General features: G+C 45.0%; 1 protein-coding gene across 4 annotated transcripts in view; it reads right to left on the reverse strand.

Annotated features, from left to right (window-relative positions):
- The window catches only part of RAD52 (RAD52 DNA repair protein), a 309,192-nt gene that overhangs the window by 123,375 nt on the left and 166,992 nt on the right, over positions 1-18,825 (reverse strand). The window lies entirely within an intron of this gene.

The following is an 18,825-nucleotide window of genomic DNA, read 5'->3' on the forward strand; positions in this document are numbered from 1 at the left end:
CCACTATCCTTTTGAATTAAAATTAACAGACTAACATGTTCACTTCTCAAATTCCATATTCAACTATTCTAATTCACCACTAATCCTTTATGGGTTCCGGAGTGGTGTGCTTCAACACCCCATCAGGGGTAACAAGTGCTATATGAATGCAAACCTTTCTTCCCCTTTTGTCATTCCGCTATCCTTCTCAATCCAAATAACTGACTAATATCCACCACTGAGACTACTTTCATATTTCACCATACTAATTCACCACTAATCCTTTAAGGGCTTCCGGAGTAGCGTGCTTCAACACCCCATCAGGGGTAACAAGCGCTATATAAATACAAACCTTTTTTCCTCCTCTATCCATCTGCTATCATTCCAAATCCAAATAACTGACTAACCTAGCCACCACTTAAAATGTACTTGCATGTTTCCCTATACTAACTCAACACTAATCCTCTATGGGTCCCGGAGTAGCGTGCTACTCGCCGAAAAAGCACTTTGATGCCTCTTCAGGGGTAGTAAGCGCTACATAAATCCAATTACAATACATGGGGGCGGGGGAAGGGTGGGGGGCACATCTTCTCATTCACCGGAGAATTATATAAAAAAAATTAAGAACACATCCGACAGTGCAACAGCATGTGTAAAATACATTTTATTTCCCTACTGCAGTTAATTAGCAGATTCACGTGTAAACGTCATGATGATAATCACTCATTTTCATGACATTAAATATGGCTGCCGTGTAGTTTAAACTGCTTGAAATACTGAAGTATTTCAAACATACCCACACGAATAGAATTACCGCACTGTTTGGATTTCAGGCAGCAGAAAGTACCGCCTTTTAACATCAACCCTTTCCAAAATAGTCCCAGCAATATGATAACGAAGTCCTAAAGTATTAATACAGCTTACTGATCTTCTCGAAGGAGAGAAAACAATGTTGTAGGTTCTCTTACAGGGCTGGATCAAGAGTTTATAAGTATATTAGTTTAAATTAATTCTCTATATTCTTGCAAAAGCCTTACCATGGGGTACTTAAATTAGAGGCACTTTCCACTGGGAATAACAATAATCGAACTGTTAAAAGCAAAATAACATAAGGTGAACCTAAAGAGTTTTCTGGGAGTGCAATTCCCAAAGTGGAACACTAAATTAATTAAGAATCTAACAATCTATATAGGAATATATTCTTCAGTCCCCTCTTTAGAATGTTTTACTCAAATGGTCAGAATAACTTAAATTATAACTAAATCAAACAGATGGAAGGTTGCTATAATTTTATGGCCTCTCATCTCAACCCTCCTGCATTTTGTCCCAGACTCATTTTATTCATGTAATTCTGACTCAGGCCACTAAACAACTGAGTTCGCACGTGTATCTTATTATGTGATCTTCAAATACCCATTCAGCTGTTTATTAGAAAAATAAAGTTATTTGAAGATTATATTAACTCCACCTGTTGCACTTTATAGGCATTTAAAAGGTATATAACCTGTATACAGTTTCTATTGCACTACTTTGGCCAGTTTCTGATGTAGGCACAATGAATCAACATTGCAAGGATTGTTCCCTCCAATCCTCATGGTTGTAAGGAGTGCACATAAAAAGAATGCAGGATTTCCTTCCAAACCCATATGGCTGCCATACAGAATGTTTTCACAAGCGAGAAATGCTCCTTTATGAGAAGAGAACTAGTAGTATGTACCCATTTCCTTACTATTGTAGAGGTATGATGGAACAAGGATTCAAGAAAACTAAATTTGCTCGGAGCAATCCTTCATGAACTTTTACTAACATTTACTTAATAGAAAGCTGCTCTAACATGGGATAGAGTAAAAGTGGGAGGTGAACAGTGAGAATTATATGTTTAAGAAATTAACACCTATTTATGATTCTTTTATTGATAGTGTGCATTTGAGCCTGTTATGCCTATAACAGAGGGAATAAAATGGCGCTGGATGACAATGAGTCGCGCATGCCCAGTGGATTCATAATGTGACCCGATGAACGGAAAGCTGAATAGCTGCCAGATCCCAAGGACAGAAGACGTGGGAAAGAGAAGACATGTATCACTCGTCTATGGAGCCTGTATTGAAGGAGTTATTAAAATGGCAACAATATATGTATGTGAAAAAAAGTTATGAATAAGCTAAAGGAGAAGGGTTTGCGAGACACTAGTACCTTAATAAAAATGAATATGTCAGCATAGTGTCATGAAACTCCCCTACCCCTGTCCAATCATATTACGTATTTTACTAAAATGTGCAACTATCGAGGGTGGGACATATAGAAATAAAGACTATGACTAGAGTGACTTTAGGTAAAGCAAAAGTGAGAGCAAGTGAGGAGGCGAGAGCTGCTACGGATAAGTAAATTGAGGGTCGAGCCAGATTGAGAGAAAGAAGAAGAGAGCATACTGGGAAGATTCAGATCCGAATGACAACCTGATTAGATTCCAAGATTCTGGAAGAACCTGTCCAATAGTCTTGGTCTCCTGAATCAAATTCAGGGGGCCCCCACCAGTCCTTTGGACAGAGGGGTGGTTTTCAATAAATTCTATTAGGTAAATATTATTCTGTCTCAAATGTGCATATTCTTTTGCAAATGTATTTTGTTTTGTGCCTTCTGTCTCTACATCTATTCACCCTTATTCATTGATTTGTTGAATGAGTTTGGGTCATTGGATGCATTTGCTAAATTAATTTTTCTCTCCCATATGAAGAATGATGGAATTTGCACTGTGAATTTGTATTAAGGAGCTTTCAAATTTACGACTGAAATCTTAGATAAAACATATGAATCTTACCCAGAGTGTGGTTATTTCACTGAGATCGATGAATTATTTAGATAACTGTTATTATCACCATCAACTAACTCAACTAATGGTCCATCGACCAGAGAAAAGAGTTTTGCTTTGTGAAAGATTAGTTTGGCATTAAATATTGTTCCAAATTGTTTAAGATTACCGAAAAGTTAACTAATCAGAATTTATGTGAATTATACAACTTGTCCCCCAGCGGTTTTACCAGGGAGTGTGGATGAACATTGGGGTAAATGTGTATGGGCCTCATTATATATTTGTTTGTGGAGTATTCATCCCTGGCCTTCTGCTTGATCAGTTACATGCAGCTAAAAGTGGCCTCAGTGAATGCATGAAGCATGCATCATGGTTACTTAAAACATTTACTAATGTGGCTGCATGCCAGGGACCATCATCATTTTTACATTGAAACTTGACATTTTGTCCCTAAAATCATAAAACTCACTTCTGTATTGTCTTGGCCCCTAAGGTATCAGATTGTAGGAGCTATAACAGGCAGTAGAGGAACTATTAGATGTCACTCAAAGGCAGCCTTTAACTGTCTTTTGTAGAAGGCCTATTGTGGACAATACCAATATATATATTTTTTTTCCGGGCCTCATTCTCTGCCCTGGTCATGCCGTTAGAATCTAAAGAGAGCGACACACTGCCTCAGAGATCTGGATAGGAAGACTTGTTTTATAACCGGCCTTACCGATCAGTGATGTCACAGTATCCAAGACCCATGGACTGGGACCATTAGGGGCAATATTTTGCTGCACAGGTATACCTGCAACCTGGACAACGTATAGCAAGTCTGGGTATGCCAGCAGAGGAAAGGAAAACCAAAAGCAGCGTAATCATTGGACCGAAGGGGGAAAGAAAAAAATACCCATGTGGTTCAGAGTTAGTTCCACTTCAAAAGGTGCCAAAAAGCTCTTTTATTTGGATTACCTGATCTACATAAGTCAAGCTTTGAGACCTGCAATATTGATGCCTGCCAGTCAGAAAAAGAGTGGTATTGAGTCCTTCCATTTTTTGCAAATTTCTCTCCTGGCCAGAAGGATAGAGTAGAAAAGAAGATGTTTGGAAGGGCCCATAACCCCCCTCTATAACTCCAAAGATTACCAATGCAGGATTTATCATGATCTGGCAACCCATAGAGGTTAAAAGTGATGCTTATGGAGTCCCAAAATTGAAATAACAGTGGGCATTCATAAAACATATGTAAGTCCGAGGTAGCTATTGCCCCACACCTCGCACAGGCTACCGGTTGGTCTTTGGAGAACTTTGTGAGCCTTTGTGGTGAGTAATAAGCTCTATGCAAAGAGACAAGATGGCTTCTTCGGAGCCATGCTGGTTTAACAATATCCCACAATAGCTTGAAAGAATTAAGCCAAAGGCTTCCCACATCATGGTCTGTAAAGGAGCTCCCCCACAGTTTCTCGGCTAGTTGAAATTCGCCGTCAATCTCCTCTAAAATTGAGTGGTACCAAAATGATATCTCCTTTTTGACTGGGATTTTATTGAGAAGTTGAGACTCCAGATGGTTACCTCCCCCTAGTGGGAATCTAGACTTGATGGTGGCCTGTGCTTGAGCCCAGCTGGCTATCTGTAGATATTTAAATCTCGAAAGGTTAGGGCCAGTTCTAGGGCTCAGGGATTCCCATGGTATCAATAATCCCTCAACAAACAGATCGCCCCAAACTTTCCAACCCAGCCTCTCTCAGGGGCAAAGCAAGGCTATCCTCGAGCCAGCTCGGGCCCCCAGGTGAATCCCACAAAGGAGCCTTACTTAATAAGTAACCTAATTTTATGGAGCTACTAACCTTGGCCCATGTTCTAGCCATACCCTGCAGGACCTTCAGTTTTATTTTATTTTTTAAATTTGGGACCTCCAAATTTAAACAAAAACCCCTCCTGTGCTAAACTTGCCCCACTAAGCATGGCCCTAAACATGCAGCCAATCCAGATGTTGGTGGGTGTTTTCAATAGCATGCGGGAATGGGCGAGTTGAAACGCCCATGCATACAATTGAAGATCCGGGGCTGCCAATACTCCCTTTTCTCTTCGGCGCCTTAGTTTTTTCCAGGCAATTCTAAGTATGCGCTGAGCCCAGATAAATGAATTAATCTCACTCCGTAATTTAATTTAACTAAAAATAAGGGTTCAAAATATAGAGGAATAGTATTAAACAAAGAAGTGATCTTTGGAAAAATGGACATCTTTATAAGGTTAACCCTTCCCAAGACAGACAATGGCAGAGACGACCATGATCTCATGAGTTTACGGCAATCTTTGGCTATAACAGAGAAGTCAGTCTCAACAATTTGTTGACATCTTGGACGATGTCTATACCCAGGTAACGCATTCTTAAACTGGGCTGGACCCCTACGACTAACTCCTTATGGTTCCAGGTCATAATCTCAGTTTTTGAGGCATTAACCTCATAAAGACAAACAATTGCTTCCCGGACTGATAATCAAAGAAAATTTTGTTATATAACCAATAGCCAGAATCCTTAATACAAATCATCATGCAAGAGGCTATAGTGAGTCCGTTGAGGCAATAAAAATAATAAAAGATAAATACATAAAGATAAAATAAAGATAAAAGATAAATACATGTTGATGATGTTTAAGATTATACAGATAGTCTACAGCCCTGGGGGCAAGAAGCTGTAGTAATCCCATGAAACAGTAAAATAGTTAAGTATGTGGCTACCGCAAACACTATCATACTAGAAAGGTCCGATTTGAAAACCCTGTATGCCTGCAGGCAATGAGTAAAGCCTATGTTTTGGCAGGCCGGAGCTATCCACTTCCTTCTCGCCTGCCCATAGGTTCGACAGAAAAACATTATGTACAGCTCGGTTTCCTGATCGTAATTGCACCCGGGGCAGTGACTAAGGGGGGGGGGGGGGCAGGGGGGGGGTTTGGCAGGGGTCAGACCATTTACTAGTTAAGGCTCGGATTGGTAAACTTCCGTACCTCCACCTAATATTAGATGGAAATATGACATCTAGGATTCCCTCCAACTTAGAAGTATCCTTGATCTTTAGGAAGGAGTCGGTCAGGGTACCTGACTTTATGCCCTGTCTCTGTGCCACAATGTTGCTTTCTCAGTAAAGTAAGAGTAACTGTTTTCTTGAGACCGTGGAGCAGGCGGTCGCAGGGTCAAGCCACAAATCAAGTAGTCCCATGCGCATAAACTCACTTTTTATGTGCCGGAACCAGGGGATGTTCCCTGCGCTCGGATAGTTCACGATTTCAAGGAGCTCAGCCCTATAGCTTGCCAACTCTGGAGTGGTCCTAACTCTACGCCAGAAGATTAAAGGCCTAACTCCCAGATCTTCGTCAAGTGGCTTTAGTCCCAAATCTAACCTCATTGGCAAAAGGGGGGTACTAGGGAGGAGAGATAAAAGCTGCTTAATGAATTTGTTCTCAGTTACCACTAGCTTGCGGTTACACGTATGGCCCCAGAGTTCACTGCCATACATGACCGCTCCCCTTGTCTACACTCTGTAAATCTCTAGCGGGGGACCAATTGGCTTGATAGAAGATTTGTTTTTGTTTATAAGGGCGATAACTCCTCCCACCATTTGGGCCAATTTGAGATGTGATTTTAGTTGGTGGGGACGCCAGGACATATGCTCATTTAGAGTCACCCCTAAATATTCAAAGGTTCACACCCTCTCTAACCTTTTTCCGCCAATGTATGGGTTAGGGCGTGTTTTTGGTGGTGGATTCAAAATCATATTTGGTCTTAAGATCATTAATCTCAAGGCCATGGATTCCACAGAATTCCTCAAAACCCTTAAGAATCTGTTAAATCCCCATGGGAACTCCTAAGTTGAACTTACCCAAGACCCCCGACAGGTATGACCAGTTCACCCGGTCGAAGGCCTTGGTAGCGTCGAGCGTGAGAACAGCCAAGGGTAAGCAAGCAGAGGATGCAATATCGATAGCCCCTATTAGATCATAAGTCAACTCAAAGAGTTGTCGGCCCTTAACAAAACCCTTCTGGTCTTGGTGTAGGGTACCTCCTGCAAACGAGCCCAACTTGTTAGTCAAGATAGAGGCAAAGATTTTATAGTTAGCGTTTAGAATGGAAATTGGTCGATATGACCCACAAGAGGATGCTGGTTTACCCGGTTTTAAAATTAAAGTTATTGACGCATTATCCCAAGAGACTGGTGGTGGCATCCCTTCCTGAAGAATCTGATTAAATAAGGAAGTTAAGAAGGGGACAATCGCCTGCTCCAAGACCCTATAAATCTCAGCTGGAAGGCCATCTGGGCCCGCCGCCTTCCCCGACATACTACTCAAGATTGCTTTTTTGACCTCGTCCTGTGTAATCTCTTGATCTAAAGAGGCCGATTGATCCGAGGTCAATGATGGCAAAGATATCTCATTCAGCCACTCATCAATAGAATCCTGGTTAATGCACTTATCCTCGTTATAAATGCCTTGGAAGAATAATCGAAAGATTGTTCTGATGTCATCATCTGAAGAGTAAACCACGTTTTCATGAGTAATTAAACTAATGTTGTTCCTACCTGGTCGGTCTTAGATTTCCAGGATAAAAGCCTCCCTGCACCCTCACCATATTGAAAGTTGGCGATTTTACTGGCTTCCCACCTTTGTAGGACACGTGCATTCAGCACCGAGTCCAGTTGCCCCTTTGCTCGGAGCAACTTATTTTGTAGTTCTTGTAAAAGGTTAGGCGAGGCGGCTGACTGCAAGTCGATTTCCCTTTGTAGCATACCTAGTTCAGCCTCACTTGAAGATACCTCCTCTCTGTATGTCTTCCTCCTGTAGGAGACCCTGCTAGTAATTTGGCCCCTAAGAAAAGCCTTGAAGGAATCCCAGAAAAATCCTGGTGAGACCGAACCAATATTAAAATTCATAAAGCACTCGCTTTCCTTTGCCGAAAAAGAAATCTCGTCTTGTGTTAAAAGCAGTGAACGGTCAAACGACCAGCTTCTAGGAGCTGCTTTGGGAAAACCTGCCATTACCATCAATACAGCCGAATGATCTGATAAATGTGAGGGGAGATAAGTAATGTTTTTTAGTACACTTTTCAGTGTCTGGCTACTCAAAACAAAATCAATCCTTGATTGATGATGATATTTAGAATTGCGGAATGAGACACCCAGTTGTTGCCCAGACATTATTCTCCAAATATCTAAGTAGCCATACTGTTTCATGTTGGCCAATAGGAGAGTCCTGGTTTTAGAAGGAGTTAAAGTCCGACTATTTGGGGACTTATCTAACAGGGGAATCAAGAACTATATTAAAATCGCCCGCAAAAATGGTGGGTTCTGGAAAAGAAAGTAGATGGGAAAAAACAGACTCCAAAACCAAAGAATCATCCCGGTTTGGACCATAGTATCCTACTAGGGCAGTAAGGTTGACAGTGGCAGTGTCTCCCGACCTCGCTTTTGGTGCCAGGTAAATACTCGCAGATCAGAACACTCTGCTGGCTTTGTGGATGTGAATTGTAAAACCGATGTCCCATTTTAAACAGATTTTAAATTGATTGCGGATTTTAAAATCTTTTTGCTGTATTATAAATTGACTGCTAATTTTAATACACTTACCCTCTGTGCTTCACGCTCATTCACGGAGCTGCCAGGGGCTTTAGGACTCACTTAGAAACTCTGTGCTCTGTTTTGTAGCCTGCCCGCCCCGGTCCGACTCGGTATCCAATACCGTTGAGCGGAGGGCGGGACAGGTACGAGCCAGAGAGACACGACCACACACTTCCTGTTTGTCGAGTCGAGCGGTTAGCGCTCTAGCCTTTCTGCACTAAGGGCTATTTAGGCTGCGAGGAGGCAAAGCAGATTGCGGTAAGGTTGACAGTGGCAGTGTCTCCCGACCCCGCTTTTGGTGCCAGGTAAATACTCGCAGATCAGAACACTCTGCTGGCTTTGTGGATGTGAATTGTAAAACCGATGTCCCATTTTAAACTGATTTTAAATGGATTGCGAATTTTAAAATCTTTTTGCTGTATTATAAATTGACTGCTAATTTTAATACACTTACCCTCTGTGCTTCACGCTCATTCACGGAGCTGCCAGGGGCTTTAGGACTCACTTAGAAACTCTGTGCTCTGTTTCGTAGCCTGCCCGCCCCGGTCCGACTCGGTATCCAATACCGTTGAGCGGAGGGCGGGACAGGTACAAGCCAGAGAGACACGACCACACACTTCCTGTTTGTCGAGTCGAGCGGTTAGCGCTCTAGCCTTTCTGCACTAAGGGCTATTTAGGCTGCGAGGAGGCAAAGCAGATTGCGGTAAGGTTGACAGTGGCAGTGTCTCCAGACCCCGCTTTTGGTGCCAGGTAAATACTCGCAGATCAGAACACTCTGCTGGCTTTGTGGATGTGAATTGTAAAACCGATGTCCCATTTTAAACTGATCACGAATTTTAAAATCTTTTTGCTGTATTATAAATTGACTGCTAATTTTAATACACTTACCCTCTGTGCTTCATGCTCATTCATGGAGCTGCCAGGGGCTTTAGGACTCACTTAGAAACTCTGTGCTCTGTGTTGTAGCCTGCCCGCCCCGGTCCGACTCTGTATCCAATACCGTTGAGCGGAGGGCGGGACAGGTACGAGCCAGAGAGACACGACCACACACTTCCTGTTTGTCGAGTCGAGCGGTTAGCGCTCTAGCCTTTCTGCACTAAGGGCTATTTAGCCACTCGTCTGTACTAGCGCGCAGCGGTTGCGCGCAGGGAGGCGCCTTCATACGCGCCGAAGACAAGCCAAAGACCTGCCCGCTGTACCTGTCCGCGCCAGAACGGGCCAGGGGCCATGGAGGATCACACACCATACGTTAGGCGTAAGCTGCATCGTTCTGCCAGAGGTCGAAGGCCCTTTCTCCTGCCGCTTCTGCCACACTCAGTTTTCTACGCATATGAGAAAGACGTACCATAGAAGTTGTCCCAATCCTTTGATTCCTACTATTTCGAAAGTTGCAGATGACCTTCCATTGGGGAGGAAAAACATCTTGTGTAACATCAGATCACTTTCGAAACATACCGCTGAGGTTTGGGAACTAATCTCCTCCAAACAACCTGAGGTATGTTATCTTACGGAAACGTGGCTCAAACCACACTGTACCCCAGCCATAATTTTAGGAATCCCCTGTAACTATAAAATAGTTAGACTAGACCGTCCATCGAAAATTGGCGGTGGGATTGCTATTGTACACAAAGAAGAGCTGGCCATCTCGGTCCTAGAAGAACTCAGCTCCTCCGAAATTGAAATTCTAGTTTTCAAAATACATACATCCCCTAAAGAAAACTATAAAGGTTCTCTAGTCTAGCGCCCGCCTGGTCCCTACAATAATTTTTCTAATACCTTGGTTGAACTACTAGCCCCACATATCAATAACGATAGTGAGTTCATATTAGTTGGAGATTTTAATGTACACAGTGAGAGATCAGACTGCAATGAAGCACAATCCCTACTAACAGACCTATCATCCTTAGGATTAATATTAAGGAACTGTGGACCCACGCATCAGGCAGGTCACACCTTAGACCTGATACTCTCCAACGTCCCGCTTATCTCCTGCCTACCTGTAACTCAGGTGAGCTGGACTGACCATTTTATTGTGGAATTCACTACCCCCCTCCTTGTACCCACTCCTTTATGCCCCAGCTCACTACCTAGCGTCCGTAGACAGTGGCATAAAGTTACCAACTCCACCTTCAGAGAAAAATGTAATCCCCCTGTCCTCCTACCTCTGGATAATATTGAAATTGCTCTTAATAAATTCGAAGGAGAAACCAAGAAAGTCATAGATAAAATTGCCCCATTGAAACATTTCAAATCTAGGCCAGCCAAAAAGCAAGAAATCTGGTTTTCTGACCATCTAAGAACACTTAAATTAGGTGCAAGGAAACTATAAAAAAGATGGAGAACCTCCCATCTTCAAGAGGATAAGAATAAATACTGGGACGCATTATCCTTCTACCATAAAGCGAGTCGCACTGCACGAAAAGCCCATATCGCATCACAAATACAAGAGGCAGGGAACTCCCCCAGGGTTCTTTTTCAAATCCTACAAACATTCGCTAAACCTACTGCATGCGAAGCCCCTGAGATGGCCTCCCAACAGTTGTGCGAGGAAATTTCTTGTTTTTTCACCAATAAAATTAATAAAATCTATGATAAAATATTGTGCACAAACCGGGCTACACCTTCAGACCTAGTACCCCCTCAGACCCACACAGAAGCTATATCGGATGTATACTCCCTAGACATCCTTCCCCCAATCTCACTTCAAGAAACATCTACACTAATAAAGCAGATTAAGAGTGGGAGTCCAGAGGACACCATCCCCGCCAGGTTAATGCCTGCATTGGCTGAACAACTATGCCCAACGATCACTGAACTGGTGAACCTCTCACTTACTTCAGGCATTGTCCCTAAGGAGTGGAAGCGAGCCCTTGTTAGACCTATAAGGAAAAACACCGCCACTTCATGGTCTGACCTAACCAACTTAAGACCTATTTCCCTATTACCATTCCTAGGGAAACTTATACAAAAACATGTGAATCACCACCTATCCGGACATATTGAACTTGCTAATGCTCTGGATGACTCCCAGTCAGGATTCCGCCCCAAATACAGTACATAATCCACCCTCCTGTCTGTTACTGATGACCTCCACATGTACCAGGACAAGGGCCTCTCAGTCATCTTGGTTCTATTAGATCTGTCGGCAGCAATCGACACCGTGTCTCATACCATCCTGACTGAACGGTTGTCGAACGCTGGCATTAAGAGCAAAGCCCTTGACTGGTTGAAGAGTTTCCTATCTGATCGCACCCAGAGAGTCACCATGGGTGCAGATCGCTCAGCGGAAATAGAGATTTCTAAGGGGGTGCCACAGGGCTCTTGTTTGAGCCCCACCCTTTTTAATATCTATGTGGCACCCCTGGCAGGAGTATTGCGTAGGTACGGCTTCATCCCCGTATCATACGCAGATGATACGCAGCTGCTCTTCCCCTTTAAAACTCTTTCCGCTGAGGTTAGGAACTCTTTTTCTTCAGGCATGAAGGCAGTGGCAAAATGGATGTCCACCAACTATCTCCAATGTAATGTCAGCAAAACGGAGGTCATGTTGTTTGGGGAGGCTAAAATACTATGGACTCCGGAATGGTGGCCATCAGACCTAGGAGCAGTCCCTGAACCTAAACAGGTCGGGAAGAATCTGGGAATTCGGTTTGATCACGATCTGTCACTAAAACAACATACAAGTTACATCTCAGGGATATGCTTCTATTCCATCAGTCTGCTCCGCAAAGTCTTCCCACTACTACCCAATTCTGCTAGGAAAACTCTTGTCCAAGCACTGATCCTTAGTCGGATCGATTACTGTAATGGCTTGCTGCTCTCTGCAAACGAAGGAGTGTTGGCTAAGCTACAAGTCATTCAGAACACTGCAGCTCGCCTGGTTCTGAATGACCCCCGTGAACTGCCTCCAAGCCCCTCCTTGAACAGCTGCATTGGCTCTCAATCCGACAAAGAGCCAAATTCAAATTATGCTGCCTGATCCATAAGTGTTTGAATGGACAGGGGCCCGTTTATCTTGAGCGGAAATTTGTTCCCTACGTTCCAGCACAATCCCTCAGATCAAGTAGCGATCTCCTCCTCGTGGTCTCTCGCGCTAAAAAGTCCAGACACGGAGGTAGAGCCCTGTCCATCACTGGTCCCAAGCTGTGGAACAAACTCCCTCTGTCTCTGAGACAATGTAAAGAACATCTTACATTTCAAAAACTTCTAAAAACCACCTTGTTCAAAAATGAAATCTAACTCCATCTCCATACCACGCCCGCTGTTTTACCGGTTCCAAAAGCGCAGAGATACTCCAGTAGGAGTGGATTCAAGCGCTATATAAACCAGCAAATAAATAAATAAATAAATACTATAGTAATTTGTGCCCCTGCAATATTGACTGTAGCAATGACCCATCTGCCACCTGGGTCCGTTAACTTAGATATTAGGCGGGCTTTTACAGATTTTTTAAACAATATCGTAACTCCCCTATTGTTCATAGATTGTGTTGTAGTAATAAAAAGATCAATTCAAGGATTTTTTTTTTAACAAAGGTAAGCAACTCTGATTCTTTCAAGTGAGTCTCCTGGAGAACAATGACCTGCGCATCACAGTCACTGAGATATTGCAGAATCTTGTCCCTTCTGAGACTGGTGCGGAGGCCATTGATATTCCAGGAGAGAATCCGCAAACTATTCATGGAAGAGTTGCTTCTCTCCTACAACTGTCCATATGCCAGTCGCAACTTTGGGAAACCCAACTAAAGATAGTATAATCACACCAAAGATCACTTTAAAACAAATTTAAAAAAAGAGAACTAGCACTACCAAGAAGAAAATGAGGAACTTTTTTGATTTTTTCCCTTGCAACACCCTCCCACTTCACCCGTGTCCTAATCGACCCCCCCTGCCCCCCCAGGGGAAACCCTTGCCCTATCTATCCGGAACATGTCCAGAAGATAGTGCCCCCCTCCGGGCGCCCGCAGTGTGTCTAAATGTGATAAAGAGCCCAAGATGCCTAAGAGGTTTGAGGTTTACCCGCTGCATTATATTTAAAGCTTAGAGTATAGAGCCCTTTTTTTAAATTTTATTTTTTTTATAATTTATACTCCTTTTTTCTTTTTTATTTTAATAATGTTTATTCTCTTTATCTTCTTTTTTTTTATGAATATAGAGAGACAGCATTTTATTCATTAAGGAGATATGAATAGGAACATAATCCCGGAACTAATTTCCCAAATGCCAGATTAGTGAATGGAGTGGATGATAATTCTGGCCAAAATCAGATCAAAACAGGGCAGAAATGGAACCACGGCTAACCTGATGGACCTTCCTTATTACTCAAAGCCAACAACAACTCGTCTTCTGCTTGAATAGATCTAATGTTGTGCATGATCTTTAATGCGGCTGGAAACTTAAGCAGGGCGGTGGCCCCTAGCTGCCTGAAGGCGTCTAGTCTCCTCCCCAGCTCCCGCTGTTTATCCAGGGTTACCCTAGATAAATCTGACCTTATCTGGAAAGTGAAACCCTTACCGCTTAAAGATTTCTGTTTTAGGTCTTGACTAAGGATCAACTCTTTAAGGGAGTAAGTGTGGAATTAACTTGAATTTTCCTAGGTTTAGATCTTTGCGGGTTTTTCCTAAAGGGATCCCTATGAATCCTTTGGATGTCAGAACTCAGGTTTTCCACAGACTGCTCAAGCTCTAAAGAATCTCTTAATAGCGTGATGACATACTGCTTTATATCGGTGCCCTCACTGCCCTCGGGAACGTTAAGGATTCGGAGGTTACTGCGCCGGGCATTGTTCTCCAAGGTCTCCATTCTTTCAGAAAGGGCAAGATCTTCTTTTCTAAGGTTCGCAATGTCAACCTTGGCCTGATCCAGATATAGTGAGAATCCTGGCACTGTTTCTTCTAACATCGTAGTTCTGGAATTAAGACAGTCAATTTTATTATCAAGAGACTCGCAGAAGTTCCTCATTTCCGACTGGTTGGCAGCTGAGACATCGAAACCCCTTTTTATGTCTAACGACAGGGATGAAAACATAGATTTCAATTAGATTTCTGCCGGGTCACCGCTAGTCTCTCACTGCGAGCTATTTGACATTGGGGCCATAGTCTCCTGCAAAGCTTCTCCCGAACTTGACAGCTCTAGTTCCGCAAATGCCTCTAACGCCTGCGGTGGTTGATGCTGTAAATCAACACCCTGTTCAGCTGGACTTCTTCCAGCTTCTAAACAATTGTCACCCTCCATCGGAGCTACATTACTAGAAGGCACACTGTTAGAAGCAGACATCTTACCCTTCAGTAAATAACCCTCTAAGTCCATTAAGGAAAGAGGGACAGGAAGGAGAGGAATAATGAACTCAGACCCCTGTACCTCTTTAGCCAGGTCCAACATTTGCAGGACAACTTTAAAATAAGATCTTAAAGAAGGTGTTAAACTCGAACTCGAACCAAGAACTAGCAGCCTTAGTAGCTTTTGCTGACTTACACCCTTTTGAGCGCTTGGCTTTGACTTCAGTGCATAGAAACGTGGAAGATTTACTTTTATTACTGCCTCCGATGGAGCTATGACTCAGACCTTGTGTCTGAACATTTAGGTCTTTGGTTGTCGTTAATGAGGGGGGTTTCTCACCACAAACTTCTGGTTTCCTAATTTGAGTTTTAATCCACAGAAGCGAGGAGGATTTACTTTTTTTATTACCCCCGGTGAAACTATGGCTTAGACCTTTAGTTGTTAAGAAGGGGTCACTCTCACCATGTACTTCTTGTTTATTTTGAACTTTAGCCCCTCGTTTTCCTTTCGTCCCCGTGAATGGGCCCACTGTCGGTAGTGTTAATACAGCCAAGTCGTCCCGCTCCTGTTCAGCGCTCACCTTAGTTGCGCATTCCTTGTCCGATTGTCGTCCGACGACCTCCCCTCTGTTCGCGTCTCCGACACCCTCGATGGAACCTGAAGCGCTGCCCCGAGTGCCCTGTCAAGTCAAGTCAATAAATTTATATAGCGCGCTACATACCCAGAGGGTCTCAAGGCGCTTGAGGAAGGGCGGTGAATTACTTGTCAAATATCCACGTTTTAAGTTGCTTTCTGAATGCTAGGTGGTTCTGAGTAAGGCGAAGATGAGTGGGAAGTGAGTTCCAGGTTTTAGCTGCCAGGTAGGAGAAGGATCTACCTCCCATGGTGGTTTTGTTGATGCGAGGTACAGTGGCGAGGGCTTGGTTGGAGGATCGTAGCTGGCGGGAGGGGGTGTAGAAGGACAGTCGTGTGTTGAGGCATTCGGGTCCGATTTCGTAGAGTGCTTTGTGTGCGTGGGTTAGGAGCCGGAAAGTAATCCTCTTATTGACGGGGAGCCAGTGGAGGTTTTTCAGGTGGCCAGAGATGTGTTCTTTACGCGGTATGTCTAATATGAGCCTGGCTGAAGCGTTCTGGATGCGTTGGAGTTTTTTCTGGATTTTTGCGGTGGTACCGGCGTAGAGCGTGTTTCCGTAGTCCAGTCGGCTCGTGACCAGAGCGTGAGTGACTGTTTTTCTAGTTTCGGGGGGGATCCAGCGAAATGTTTTTTTGAACATGCGAAGAATGTTGAAGCAAGATGAAGAAACGGCGTGGACTTGTCTGTTCATTGAGAGTGAGGAATCCAGGATGATGCCCAGGTTGCGTGCGTGGTCCGTCGGGATAGGTGCTTTTCCAAGGGCCTCTGGCCACCAAGAGTCATCCCAGGCGGAGGGGGAGGTGCCTAGGATGAGGACTTCTGTTTTGTCTGAGTTCAGTTTCAGACGGCTGTGCTTCATCCATTCGGCTACTTCTTTCATTCCTTCATGCAGGTTGGTTTTGGCCGTGTTCGGGTCTTTTGTGAGTGATAGGATCAGTTGAGTGTCGTCAGCGTAGGAGATGATGTTGAGGTTGTGTTGGCGTGCGATGGCCGCGAGGGGGCTCATGTATACGTTGAAGAGGGTGGGGCTGAGTGAGGACCCTTGGGGTACGCCGCAGATGACTTCAGTGGCCTCTGACTTGAATGGTGGGAGGCGGACTCTCTGGGTTCTTCCGGTGAGGAACGGAGGTGATCCATTCCAGTGCTTTTCCATGGATTCCGACGTTTCTGAGGCGTTGTAAAAGGGTGCTATGACAGACTGTGTCGAAGGCTGCGGAGAGGTCGAGGAGGATGAGGGCGACTGTGTCTCCATTGTCCAGTAGAGTTCGAATGTCGTCTGTTGCTGCGATGAGGTCGGTTTCAGTGCTGTGCTTGGCTCGGAAGCCGGATTGTGAGGGGTCGAGGGATTTGTTGGTTTCGAGGAATGCGGCGAGCTGGTTGTTGACCGCTTTCTCGATGACTTTGGCCGGGAATGGAAGGAGTGAGATAGGGCGGTAGTTTTTGAGTTCGGTGGGGTCAGCTGTGGGTTTCTTCAGGAGGGCGCTGAGTTCGGCATGTTTACAGCTTTCCGGGAAGGTTGCGGATTTGAGGGAGCAGTTGATGACATCTCGGAGGTGCGGTGCTATAATGGAGTCTGCTTTGTTAAAGATGTGGTGGGGGCATGGATCTGTGGGGGATCCTGAGTGGATAGAGTTCATCAGACGGATGGTGTCCTCAGTGGAGATTGGCTTCCAGTCATTGAGGATGTTCAGGGGGTGTGGGGGTCCTGTAGGGGGTTGGGTGGGTTGGTCTTCGGGTCGGTTGTCGAAGCTGTTGTGGATGTCTGCAATTTTGTTGTGGAAGAATGAGGCTAGGGAGTCGCAGAGGTCTTGAGAGGGGGTGATGTCGTTGGAGTTGGCCGAGGGGTTGGTAAATTCCTTGATGATGTTGAATAGTTCCTTGCTGTTGTGGGCGTTATCAAGTCGGTCCTTGAGAGCGGCTTTCTTGGCATTCCGGATCAGTTGGTGGTGAATGCGGGTGGCGTTTTTGAAGGCGTCCTTGGTGCTGGTGGTTGGGTCTTTTTTCCAGGCCTTCTCAAGGGAGCGGCAGAGTTTCTTGGATTTCTTAAGATCATCGTTGAACCAGGAGGCCTTCTTGCTGCCTAGTTTGATTTGTCGTTTTTTCAGTGGTGCTAAGATGTCGGCGCTGTTGGATAACCATTGGGTGAGGTTGGTGGCTGCTTGGTCTGGGTTTGAGGAGTGGGCTGGGGGGTTTTGAAGAAGCGATGAGGAGATCTTGTCGATGGTGATTTTGTTCCAGTTTCTTTGCAGAGTGGGTTGAGGGTGGTTGTTGGAGGTGGGCTTGTTGTAGGTGAAGTGGACGCAGCTGTGGTCAGTCCAAAGGAGAGCTGTGGTGTGGCTGAAGGAGACATGTTTGCTGGAGGTGAAGATAGGGTCGAGTGTGTGACCTGCGATGTGGGTGGAGGTGGTGACAAGTTGTTTAAGTCCGAGGTTGGCGAGGTTGTCCAAACGGGTGGTGGTGTTGCGGTCGTTGTTCTTTTCAAGGTGAAAGTTGAGGTCTCCCAAAAGGATGTAATCCTTGGAGGGGAGCGCGTGTGGAGTGATGAAGTCCGCTATGTCTTCACTAAACTGTGCGCGGGGTCCTGGTGGCCTGTAAAGGAGGGTGCCTCTGAGTGTGGTTTTGGGGTCGATGTGGATCTGGAAGTGAAGGTGTTCAGAGTTGGCGAGATTGACGTCTGAGCTGGTTGAGATGCGGATGGATTTCTTATGGACGATAGCGATACCTCCTCCTGTGTGGTCGGTACGGTCCTTGCGTATGATCTTATAGTCTTCCGGGATGGCAATGGTGATGTCTGGGGCTGATGTGGCGTTCATCCATGTTTCTGTTAGGAAGGCGACGTCCGGAGAGATGGTGTCTAGTAGATTCCAGAGGTCAATGGCGTGCCTGTGGACCGATCGGGTGTTGAGCAGGATGCATTGTAGGTGGTTGGGGTCGGGTATCTGGTGTGTGATCGTAGGTGAGGAGTTGTTCTTGGTGCCGTCGAACTTGCAGGAGTTGCAGGAAAAGGGTCCATGGGTGTGTCCAGGGGAGGCTTGAACGCAGTTGAGGGAACGGCCGGAGTTGAGGGCTAGGAGGGTGGTGGCATCATAAGTAATGCGGGAGGGGTGGACATTACGAGGACCAGGGGGTCTGGCGCTGGGCGCGGTCCAGGCACGGACGGGCGTAGACGGGCTTACCTTTGGCGCACCTTCGGCGTGTACGTAGCGCGTGGACGCTGCGCGTTGGTACATCTGACATAAATGGAGAGTGGAGGGGGGCGGAGCGTGGGAGGGTCAGCAGGGAGGCGGGGGCTAGGTTGAGGGAGGGCTCGGGTCAACCTGGGAAATGGCCGACCAACAACAACAACAAGGAGCAATGGAGCGCTATGAGGGTCAAAAAGATGCAAGTTCGTGCGCGGAGACAGTGGAGATCGTGACACACTTTAAAAAGAACACAGCCAATGCAATGCAGACAATGCGCAGCTACAATTATTACAGGTACTGCACGGTGAAAGCGATATCAGTTACCAATCAGCAAAGCGCTATGCAAT

The sequence above is a fragment of the Lissotriton vulgaris genome, chromosome 1_2 (assembly GCF_964263255.1).
Source record: "Lissotriton vulgaris chromosome 1_2, aLisVul1.2, whole genome shotgun sequence".
In the NCBI taxonomy this organism is placed as follows: domain Eukaryota; kingdom Metazoa; phylum Chordata; class Amphibia; order Caudata; family Salamandridae; genus Lissotriton; species Lissotriton vulgaris.